The sequence below is a fragment of the Gossypium arboreum genome, chromosome 12, assembly GCF_025698485.1.
Source record: "Gossypium arboreum isolate Shixiya-1 chromosome 12, ASM2569848v2, whole genome shotgun sequence".
Taxonomy (NCBI): domain Eukaryota; kingdom Viridiplantae; phylum Streptophyta; class Magnoliopsida; order Malvales; family Malvaceae; genus Gossypium; species Gossypium arboreum.
Window position 1 is genome coordinate 113,623,382 of NC_069081.1, and position 12,273 is coordinate 113,635,654.

Consider the following 12,273-nt stretch of genomic DNA (forward strand, 5'->3'; position numbering starts at 1 on the left):
CAGCATAGCTATGTGTGCAAGTTATGTTTAACTAGTTTCAAGACTACTTATTGGTAGTAGGTAGTTGTTTAAGTGACATTTGCTTGTTTTGACCAGCTTATTGACTGGTATATGTATCGACATTATGCCTCAATTCAATTTTAATGAAATTATTCAAAATTCTTATTCACTTTTCTAGTTTTTTCTCAAGCAATTTGCTCAAAGGTCTCAACTGATTTTCTTGTTTGCTTAGCAAGACATCGAGCCTTCAAGCTCAAGTTTCTGTCAAACTTTATTTATTTGTTTTCTTAGTTCCAACAACCAATTTTTATATTGTGAAATGCTGTAATTGACAGTCGCTCTTTCTCCGGATTATCCACAGCTTTGTGTTCTATGCTTTTATATTCTCCATTGCTCATAATCTGCATGTATAACATTTTTTCGTTAGTGGCACTTTACGTATTCAATCAGTCAAGTGTATAGAGTTTCAAGTATTTTTATGCTTGTGTTACCTCCATCATATCTCTAATATTAATGATAAATGTGGCAGGGATGGGTTTAACAAGCACCCATTTCTTATTTCTCTTAATTTGTAATCCTTCAACTTCATTCACTTGAAGCAAGAGCATTAAGCCTATAGCGTCTGAGTGTGGTGCTACACCATATACCTTACTTGCCTCTGCACAGGGTGGAGAATAGTTCATCCTTATTCCTTGTATTCCATACTCAAAAAATCTTGAAAGTATCTTAGGATCAGGCCCAAAGTTCTGGGCAATCTGTTTCATAGATAAATCATAACCTTATGCAACTCCATTGAGCACTTAAAAAAACTTGCTCTGAATACAGCAAAATTGCAGACAATTAATGCTATACCCTATTACGGTCAAGGAGTTGAAGGGTCAAGAGGCTTTATTGATGTACCTGAATGAATGGGGATTGGTCGGCCGCAATCTCATGTCTCTTAAGGATACAGGCAGGACAAAAAGGAAGAGCATGTCGCCCCAGTCAAGCTTATGGTCTTCTGAAAGAACGAAATCTTGACCCTAGCCTTTAAGGTAATTTGCTATCTTTGCGTAAACCATCTTCTCCTCCAATGGCAAGTTGAAGAACTCCAATATATCAGTCTTAATTTTCTTAATCACTTCATCTGCTACCTCATGGTTGACTAACTGTTCCACTCAACAGTAAAAATGAACTACTGAATCCATAGATGTAAACAAGGTATAATTGTGTTTTCATGAAGTTGGCCTCCGTGCAGCTCATACAGCCAAGGACCAGGCTATGTAGGTCAAAACATGCATGCAGCAGCTGAAGCTTATTAGTGCTATCCAAATTCAACATGTTTTTGTTACTTCAAGTTCATGTTTTGTAACTTAGTTTGATTTGAACTTAGTTGGTGAAAATTTTGATGTAATTAAGTAGTGATTGAGCTGATAAATCAGCTTTGTTTATGTGTGCAAGTTACTTTGTCAAGTTTCCACGTAATTAGTGGTGTTAGGTAAGTATTAGGTGAAATTTGCCTTGTTTTGATCAGTCAATGACTGATATATATAATGGCAATATGCCAATGCTAATTGTTAATGAAAAATTATCAGTTTTTCATCTATATGCTCCATTGATCTTTGCTTTGTTCTTGTTCTGTTCATTAAGCAACATTTCTGCTTTTGTTTCTTCTGCAAGTCTCGAGCCTTGTTGCTCAAGTCACATTGGCAGCTTGCTTTGATTCTTAAACACCAACAATTGGTATCTAGAGCCATTTTCTTAGTGGAACTATTGTATTTGAATCATAACTCGAATGACTTCTTCAGGTTTTTCTCCAGCAGCTCTACCAGTCTTCAATGGATAAGGCTTTCATATATGGGTGGTTAAGATGATGACTTACCTACAGGCCTTTGATCTGTGGGAAGTTGTGAACACTGATGCTGAGCCAGCACCACTTAGAGTCAATCCCATAGTGGGCTCCAATTAGACAGCATACAGATGAGAGAACCAAGAGGCACAAAGCCATGTCTTGCATTCAGAATTGTGTGTCAGATATCATCTTCACCAGAATCATGGCTTGTGAGATACCAAAACAAGCCTGGGACAAGCTCAAGGAGGAGTTCCAAGGTATAGAGAGGACAAAGCAACAGCAATAGTTGAAGTTGAGAAGTGATCTTGAGAATTTGAAGATGAAGGAGGAAGAAATAGTGAAGCAGTATTCAGATAGGATCATGGCTATGATGAACAGCATAAGGTTGCTAGGAGAACAGTTCAGTGAGGCAAGGATCATGGAGAAGGTGTTCTCAATATTTCCTGAAAGATATGAGGCAAAAATCTCATCCCTTGAGGATTCGAGAGACCTAACAAGCATCTCCTTAACTGAGCTTATCAATGCTCTTTATGCTCAGGAGCAAAGGAGAGCTAGCAGAATGGAGGAGCACCAAGAAGGAGCTCTTCAAGCCAAGACCATAGCTACCTCGAGCACCTCTGCCTATAAAGGAAAAAAGAACTGGAGAAGCAGGCCTAAGCCAGATGCTGCAAGAAGAGGGGACCAATCCTGCAAGAACTGTAAAAGGCCTGGTCATCCAGAGGCCAAATGTTGGTTTAGACCAGATGCACATTGCCAACATTGCAAGAATATGGAGTGATCGTGATTTTCGTGATAGGTAAGTTTTAAATATTTATAATTAATCGTCCTTGAAACTAACTATTATCGCGATGTAGGCAAGTGTACCTATCGAACAGTAGTATAGTTTTAGCAAGACCAGATTGTCGAACCCAAAGGAACTAAAAGTACTAGTAATGACTGTTTTTTTATTACCTAGCCTAAGAATAATGGGGTTTGTTTTAACTAATTAATTAACTAATCTAAGAATTCACAGAAAGTAGAATTGGGGAATTACTTTTGGAAAACGATTGAACTAAGACAATACCTAAGGAAAAATTCACCTAGACTTTACTTGTTATTCTGGCTCCGAATCGGACGATTTATTCATCTAACTTGTTCTGTAGAGATCCCTAAGTTATGTTATTATCCCTATTCAAGACTAATAACGTCTAATTCCTAGATTGAATAATTGAGACTTTTCTCTAATTAACACCCTAAGGTTGCATTAACTCGATTTATGGATCCCTTTATTAGGTTTCACCCTAATCCGACAAAATCTTGTCACCCTATCTCTAGGCGCGCAATCAACTCCACTTAATTATGACAAATGTACTCTTAGACAGGGTCTATTCCTCCTCTGAATAAGAGCTTATCTTGAATCAGTATGCTAGGATATCAAAACAAGAATTAAGAACACATAATTAAGAACAAGTTAAATATTTATCATTCAATTCAGAAAATAATAACAAAATTTGTCTTAGGTTTCATCCCCCTTAGGTATTTAGGGGATTTAGTTCATAACTAAAAAGGAAAACATCTCAGAAGAATAATGAATACAAAACATAAAGAAAACCCAAAACTCCTAAAGGGAAATTGAGGGGAGATCTTCAGTCTTGATGATGAATCCGGCTTCTAAGATGGAACAATCGGCTTTCTTCGAGTAATTCCTTCCTCCCTCTCTATGCCTCCTCTATTTTCCTCCTCTAGGGTGTATTTATAGGCTTTAGAATGCCTAGAAGCCCTCAAAATTGGCCTTTTTTGAATTGGACTCAACTTGGGCTCGACAGAGACACGCCCGTGTGACACGCCCGTATGAGTCGTGCTTCAAATCTGCCAAATTGATACGACCGTGTGGTCTGCCCGTGTGAGGAGGTCCAGGCTGTGTTGAATTCATACTTTGGCCCATTTTTCTCTATTTTTGGTTCGTTTCTCGTTCCTTTCACTCTCATATTCTCTCCTAAGTATAAAACATGAAATTAAAGCATTAGGAGCATCAAATTTACCAATTCTAAGGGAAAATCATCTATAAAATGCGTTAAGCATGGGGTAAAAATATGTATAAATTACGGTTTATCAAATACCCCCACACTTAAGCATTTGCTTGTCCTCAAGCAAAATTCTCAACTCATAATCAAAATAAATTTCTCAACTTATAATTTCTATCAATAATATCTCAAACTAATACATAAGTAATCATACATTGAGAATTCAACTAAAAGAACATCAAAGTTTCAAACATTCCAAGTTGAGCATTTTATTCTAAAAACATAGGTGTCTCCCCTCGTCTAAGTAATTACCTTGGATTCAAAATGTCACAGAGTTTTACATCCTCACTAAAGATTCACTCAAATCACTCGAGCTGTTTAAGGACAATAAATGAAGCACTCAATAGTCAATAATGAAAAGTCATTACCATAGGCCTGCATGAAAATCAAATCTCCACCACTTATAAATTGAGATGAAACATTAATCAAAATGTCTTTAGAGGGTTATAACGTAGCTTGGTTAGGGGGTGCGGTCACAAGCTGAAAGAAAAGGTTAGAATCGAGATTGAATTGAAAAATTACCTAACTAGAAAATAGCTAGTCATCAATTGCGTACAACATAGCTTTTCTCAGAATATGGAATTTAACCTCTTTAGCTCAGAAGATTAGTACTACTAAGATGTATATATATATTTTTAAGAACAAGTTAAATTACAAAGTAGAATAAAACATAGCTAAGCAACTATTTCAATTCCAATCTCAACAAAAATGGGGATCAAATTAATTTAGAGGATTTCAACAATAATTGGTTAAGGGTTAATATTAAGGGTAATACAAGAAATGGCTTGTTAGCTCAATAGGGTTTACTAAGGGTTAATCGTGGAGGTAGGCATTTCATGGCATGATTGGGTTAATCCTAAGTTTCTTTCTCATTTTGACATATCAAATCAAATAGTGTGGTCTTGACATGCATAATCAAGCAAGTTCTAGAATAACAGTTCAATACTGACGCACTCAAAGCAATAATAAAAGTGAGCATGAAAGAATTAATAGATGCTCAAGAGGTCAAAAATCTCACAAAAATTACGGCTTTTTGATGTTTAAAACTTGTGAATTCCAATTCAAAGTAATACCTAAACTTTGGGGAAACAACCTAAAATTTTAAATTCTTAAAAATCAACTTATCATGCTTGATTCTCTAACGTCTTAAAGTTTAAACAATCAATGCATAAATGCCTATGTTTTAATTCAAGATATATCAATCAAAATCATAAATCTATCAAAATTTATCCTAAATATGATATGAGAGCTTTTCAAGAGAATAAGACAGTCATTTAGGGATTTTTCTGATAGTAAAATAAATACCCCCCACACTTAAGATGTACATTGTTCTCAATGTACAAAGATATATATTTTGACAAATGTAAGTGTAAGTTCATAAGATAGAGAGAAAAGTGAAACTTCCTGAGTTAAAAATGGATGAAATTCCTGGATTAACGGGAGCGAGTTGTTGGAAATAAAGCTGGAGGACAAATATGATTCTGAAGGACAAAAGGAGAATTGGGGGAATAATTTGATAGTAATCATAAAGATAAGCCGTGTTTAAAAACAAAAAAAAAATTCAAAATTTAATAAAAGAAAAATAAAATAAGATAGATAATCTAATTTTTCAAGTGGCACGGCCGGTTCACATGCCCGTGTGGATTGTGTCCCGCCCGTGTTTAGCGTAAGTGAGATGTCGTCACATGGCCTTCGGGCACGCCCGTGTGTCTAGGCAGTGTGGCCATATGATCATGTTACACGATCGTGTGTGATGTGGTTCGCTTCTCCCACGGTCGTGTAGCTCTGCGCACGTCCGTGTTCATTTGGCAGATTTGACCACGGGCAGGTCGCACGCCCATGGCCACTTATCGCATCCCATGTTGGGAAAGATAACTTTTACCCTATTTTCACACAACTGTATCGCACGGCCATGTTTTCGTCCATGGTTGTCACACGGCCTTAAGCACGGCCTTGTGATAAGCCGTGTGGAGTTGGGAACCTATGCTTCAAAGACTCTGTTAGTGACCTAGATGTTTAAAAATTGAAATTTAAATAATTTAAAACTGTTAGTACTCGGGTTGCCTCCCGATAAGTGCTTGTTTATAGTCTAAGCTCGACTGTTACCTTGTTGGTTTGTTCAGGGCAGTTTGTAGAGTCGTAGCTCCTCTCCATCATCTTTAAAATTCTCACCATTATAAAGTTTGAGACGATGTCTATTTACTTCGAAAGTACCGTGTGATGGGTGACTTACCTCTATTGTGCTATATGGAAGGATAGATTGAATTACAAATGGCCTTGACAATCATGATTTAAGTTTCCCAGGAAACAATTTGAGTCTTGAGTTGTATAGGAGGACAAGATCTCTAACTTCAAATTGTTTTTGTTGCTTTAAACGAGTGTCATGGTGCCGCTTTGTTGCTTCCTTGTATAGGCGTGAGTTTTTGTATGCATTGGCTCGCCACTCATCAAGTTCATTCAGCTGCATCAACCTATTTTTTCCTGCAAGTTCGGGATCAAGGTTTAGAAATTTAATAGCCCAAAAAGCTTTATGCTCTAGTTCGAATGGTAGATGACAACTTTTTTCATAAACAAGTCTGTAAGGTGATGTCTCTATGGGAGTCTTAAAAGCAGTTCTATAAGCCCATAAGACATCATCTACTTTCATTGCCCAGTCTTTTCTATTTGATTCTACAATTGTTTTAAGGATCTGTTTGATTTTCCGGTTTGCTACTTCAACTTGTCCATTAGTTTGAGGATAGTATGGGGTGGCTGTTCTATGATGAACTTCGTATTTCTTAAGAGTTTTCTCAAATTGGGTATTACAAAAATGAGTGCCCCTATCACTGATAATTGCTCTAGGTGTTTCGAATCTCGAGAAGAGTTTCTTAAGGAAACGTACTACCTCTCTAGCATCATTAGTAGGTAGAGCTTGGGCTTCCACCCATTTGGACATATAATCAACTGCTACTAAGATGTATTTATTCCCAAATGAACTGGGGAATGGGCCCATGAAATTGATACCCCAAACGTCAAATATTTCACATGAAAGCATATAGTTTTGAGGTATTTCATCACGTTTAGATATGTTACCTGTCCGTTGGCATTTGTCACATGAAGTAACATACCTGTTAGCGTCTTTGAATAACGAGGGCCAGTAAAAACCTAATTCAAGTATTTTATATGTGGTCTTAGTTCCACTATAGTGTCCTTCAGTTGGCCCTGAGTGGCAATGTTCCAGTATTTTTGATGTTTTTGATCTTGTAACGCATCTTCTAATGACTTGATCTGCACATCTGCGAAAAAGAAATGGGTCATCCCAAAAGTAGTTTTTCACATCATTAAAGAATCACTTCTTATGCCGGTGTGTTAATCCTTTTGGGATAATGTTAGCGGCTAAAAAATTCGTGATGTCTGCAAACCAACGTACCTCGGAGTCAGATATAGTGAAAAATTATTCTTCAAGAAACGAATCACTTATTTCAACTTCATCTAGTTCTTTGGTATTAGAGTTCTCAAGCCTGGACAGATGATTAGCCGCGAAATTTTCAGCTCCTTTCTTATCCTGAATTTCCAAGTCAAACTTCTACAATAGGAGAATCCATCGAATGAGTCGAGGTTTTGCATCAGTTTTAGTTAAAAGGTAGCGAAAGGCGGAATGGTCAGTGTAAACAACAACTTTAGACAATATGAGATATGATCGAAATTTATCAAATGCAAAAACTATAGCTAGCAATTCTTTTTTCGTAGTAGTATAATTCTCTTGTGCAGCTGTCAAAGTTTTGCTAGCATAATAGATAGGTTGAAAATTCTTGTCTCTTCGCTGTCCCAATACTGCACCTACTGCAAAATCACTCGCATCACACATTAATTCAAATGGTAAGTTCCAATCAGGTGCAATTATGATTGGAGCATTAACTAATTTCTCCTTTAAAGTATTAAATGCTTCTAAACACTCCTGATTGAAATTAAAAGGTATATCTTTTTCTAACAATTTAGTCAAAGGCTTAGCTATTTTAGAAAAATCCTTAATAAATCTTCTATAAAAACCAGCATGTCCTAAAAAGCTTCTAATAGCCTTAACCGAACTAGGAGGGGGTAATTTTTCGATTGTTTCTATTTTAGATTTGTCCACTTCAATCCTTTTACTAGAAATTTTATGCCCTAATACAATACCTTCTTGAACCATGAAGTGACATTTCTCCCAGTTAAGCACAAGGTTCGTTTCCTCATATCTTATTAAAACTTGTTTTAAATTTTTAAGGCAGAGATGAAAAGAGTTACCAAATACCAAGAAATCATCCATAAATACTTCCATGATATCTTCCACGAGTTCGTCAAAGATGGCCATCATACAGCGCTGAAAAGTGGTGGGAGCATTACATAATCCAAAAGGCATTTTACGATAAGCGAACGTATCGTATGGGCATGTGAATGTCATCTTTTCTTGATCTTCAAGAGCTATTGGGATTTGGAAGTAGCCAGAGAGTTCGTCTAAAAAACAGTAGTACATGTGCCAGGATAATATTTCCAACATTTGGTCAATGAATGGCAAGGGGAAGTGATCTTTTCTTGTGGCATCATTCAGTTTCCTGTAGTCAATGTAAACTCTCCATCATGTGACTATCCTTGTTGGGATTAATTCATTCTTCTCGTTGGTTACAACCGTCGTGCCTCCTTTCTTAGGGATAACCTGCACTAGACTTACCCAAGAACTATCAGAAATAGGATAAATAATTCCAGCATCTAGAAGTTTAATTACCTCAGCTTTAACAACTTCCTTCATGTTGGGTTCAGTTGTCTTTGAGCTTGCACACACGGTTTGTATTCATCTTCCATCAAAATTTTATGGGTGCAAAAAAAAGGGCTGATTCCTTTAATGTCAGAAATTTTCCAAGATATGGCTGTTTTATGTTCTTTTAATACTTGGATTAATTCCTCTTTCTCATTGGGTTGCAAGTTAGAAGCAATAATAACTGGTAATGTAGAATTATTTCCAAGGAATGCGTATTCCAAGTGGTTTGGTAATTGTTTAAGTTCCAGTTTTGGAGGCTCTTCAATAGAGGGTTTTTGCTTAAGTTCATCATTTATCTTAATGCCCTCATATTCTACTTGTCTTGAAGAATGCTCATTAAAGTTCATCATATGTCTCCTCTTCTTGAGCTAGATTCAGTTTCGTCGTGTCTTTTTGTATAATTTCCTGAAAAGAGTCTTGGGTAGTATGATCAATAGAGTCAATAAAGTAACATGAATCATCCTGTTCCCTAGAAAACCTCATAGCATCATAAATTTTAAAGATAATCTCCTCGTCACCTACTCTAAGTACCAATTTACCGTCACCCACATCGATTAAAGGCCTAGCAGTGGCTAAAAATGGGCACCTTAAAATTAAGGGCACTTCCACATCTTCGTCCATGTCAAGTACAACAAAGTCAACAGGAACTATGAATTTATCTATTTTCACAAGTACGTCTTCTATAATGCCCCTAGGATATTTAACAGATCTATCGGCTAATTGAATACTCATCCTAGTGGGTTTAGGTTCCCCAAGACCAAGTTGTTTGAACATTTTATATGGCATCAAATTAATGCTAGCGCCTAAATCAGCTAGTGCTTTCTCAACATTCAGACTACCAATTAAGCAAGGGATAGTAAAACTTCCTAGATCTTTCAGTTTGGTTGGCAGTTTGTTTTGGAGTATGGCTGAGCACTCCTCGTTGAGTTCTACTGTAGACAAGTCCTTGAACTTCCTTTTATTTGTTAGAAGCTCCTTCAAAAATTTTGCGTATGTAGGCATCTGCGAGATGGCCTCAACAAAAGGTAAGTTGATATGTAATTGCTTAAAAAGTTCAAGAAACTTACCAAATTATGCATCAGTGTGGTCTTTTTTCAATTTTGCTGGGTATGAAACTGGTGGTTTATATTCCTTCGGCACTGGTTTGTCACTATTTTCGGGTTTTTCTTCCCCCCTTTCGCTTATCACGGCTTCTTGTGTTAGCTTTTTTTCAGATTCAGCTAACACTTTCCCACTCCTTAGTGTAACTGCTTTTACATGCTCTTTTGATTTGGTGTTACTAGGTAAACTTCCTAGTGGCCTTTCCGAAATTAGTTTGGACAGCTGGCCTATCTAAGTTTCAAGCCCTTGGATCGACGCTTGTTGATTTTTAAGTGCTGTCTCAGTGTTCTGGAAACGGGTTTCTGACACCAAGATAAATTTAGACAGCATCTCTTCAAGGTTCAATTTCTTTTCCTGTTGATAGGGTGGTTGTTGAAAACCCGGAGGATGTTGTGGTCTTTGATTTCCTTAACCGTCCACGAGAAATTGGGATGGTTCCTCCAACCTGCATTATAAGTGTTACTATATGGGTTATTTGGGGATCTAGAGTTATTGTTACCCATATATTGAACTTGTTCCTCCTTGATGCTAGGGTTGAAGGGTTGATACTCTGTGCATACTCCTCCTCCATTCGTCTCGCACCTTATTACTGGATGTACCCGAGTAGAACCAAGTAAACCATCAATCTTTCATTTAGAAGTTCTAGCTGGTTTGACAGCATAGCAACCAAATCGACGTTATAAATGCCTGCTGTTTTAGTTAGCTTAGTCCTCATGACTTGCCACTGATAGTTATTCAGTGACATCTCCTCTATAAACTCATAAGTATTTTCAGGTGTTTTATTATTGATGGTTCCGCTAGTAGCTGCGTCAACCATTTGTCGAGTCGAAGGATTCAGACCATTATGGAATGTTTGAACCTGTAGCCAAAGCGGTAACTCATGGTAAGGGCACCTTCTCAAAAGGTCCTTATATCTCTCTCATGCATCGTAGAGTGTTTCTAAGTCCATCTGCACAAACGAAGAGATATCATTACGTAATTTGGCCGTTTTAGCCGGTGAAAAATATTTTAATAGAAATTTTTCCGTCATTTGCTCCCAAGTAGTGATTGACCCTCGTGGCAACGAGTCCAACCACTATTTAGCTTTGTTCCTCAATAAAAAAAGGGAATAACTGAAGACGAATGGCATCATCAGAAACACCATTAATTTTAAATGTATCGCATATTTCCAAAAAGTTTGCTAAGTGAGCGTTGGGATCCTCATCCTGCAAACCATCAAACTGAACAAATTGTTATATCATTTGGATAGTGTTAGGTTTTAGTTCAAAAGTATTTGAAGCTACAGCAGGTCTAACTATGCTCGATTCAGTTCCTGTTAAAGAAGGTTTAGCATAATCATACATAGTCCGTGGAGCAGGATTTTGATTAACTGTAATTGCAGGAGGTAGTTGATTGTCTTAACTTTCAGCCATCACTTCAGTTAGGGGTTGAGTATCATCCTCTTGCTCGTTCTCTGTGTATCTTAAGCTTCGCCTTATTTCTCATTGGTTTCTGCGAACTGTGCGATCTATTTCTTTGTCAAAGAGGAGTGGTCTTGACGGGTTTCTTCTAGTCATAAACTATAGAAACCTGCCAAGAGAAAGAAAAAGTAAATTAATAAATAATTAAATTAAATTAAATTCCAAGAAAAATAAATGGCTAAAGTAATAAAAATTGAGCGATCTAATATCTTAGTTCCCCGGCAACGGTGCCAAAAACTTGATCGCGATTTTCATGACAGGTAAGTTTTAAATATTTATAATTAATCATTCTTGAAACTAACTATTATCGCGATGTAGGCAAGTGTACCTATCGAATAGTAGTATAGTTTTAGCAGGACCGGATTGTCGAACCCAAAGGAACTAAAAGTACTAGTAATGACTGTCTTTTTATTATCTAGCCTAAAAATAATGAGGTTTGTTTTAACTAATTAATTAACTAATCTAAGAATTCACAGAAATTAGAATTGGGGAATTATTTTTGGAAAACAATTGAACTAAGACAACACCTAAGGAAAAATCCACCTAGACTTTACTTGTTATTCTGGCTCCGAATCGGACGATTTATTCATTTAACTTGTTTCGTAGAGATCCCTAAGTTATGTTATTATCCCTATTCAAGACTAATAACGTCTAATCCCTAGATTGAATAATTGAGACTTCTCTCTAATTAACACCCTAGGGTTGCATTAACTCGTTTATGTATCCCTTTATTAGGTTTCACCCTAATCCGGCAAAATCTTGTCACCCTATCTCTAGGCGCACAATTAACTCCGCTTAATTATGAAAAATGTACTCTTAGACAGGGTCTATTCCTCCTCTTAATAAGAGCTTATCTTGAATCAGTATGCTGAGATATCAAAACAAGAATTAAGAACACATAATTAAGAACAAGTTAAATATTTATCATACAATTTAGAAAATAATAACAAGATTCATCTTAGGTTTCATCCCCCTTAGGTATTTAGGGGATTTAGTTCATAACTAAAAAGGAAAACATCTCAGAAGAATAATGAATACAAAACA

General features: G+C 36.6%; 1 non-coding gene and 1 pseudogene across 1 annotated transcript; one reads left to right on the forward strand and one right to left on the reverse strand.

Annotated features, from left to right (window-relative positions):
- Window positions 1-287: 287 nt before the first annotated feature.
- Window positions 288-12,273, reverse strand: part of LOC108477727 (S-norcoclaurine synthase 1-like) — a 58,895-nt pseudogene continuing 46,909 nt past the window's right edge.
- LOC128285827 (small nucleolar RNA R71) lies at window positions 10,645-10,751 on the forward strand. Its single transcript, XR_008276375.1, has one exon. It is a non-coding gene; the product is annotated as a small nucleolar RNA R71 (small nucleolar RNA).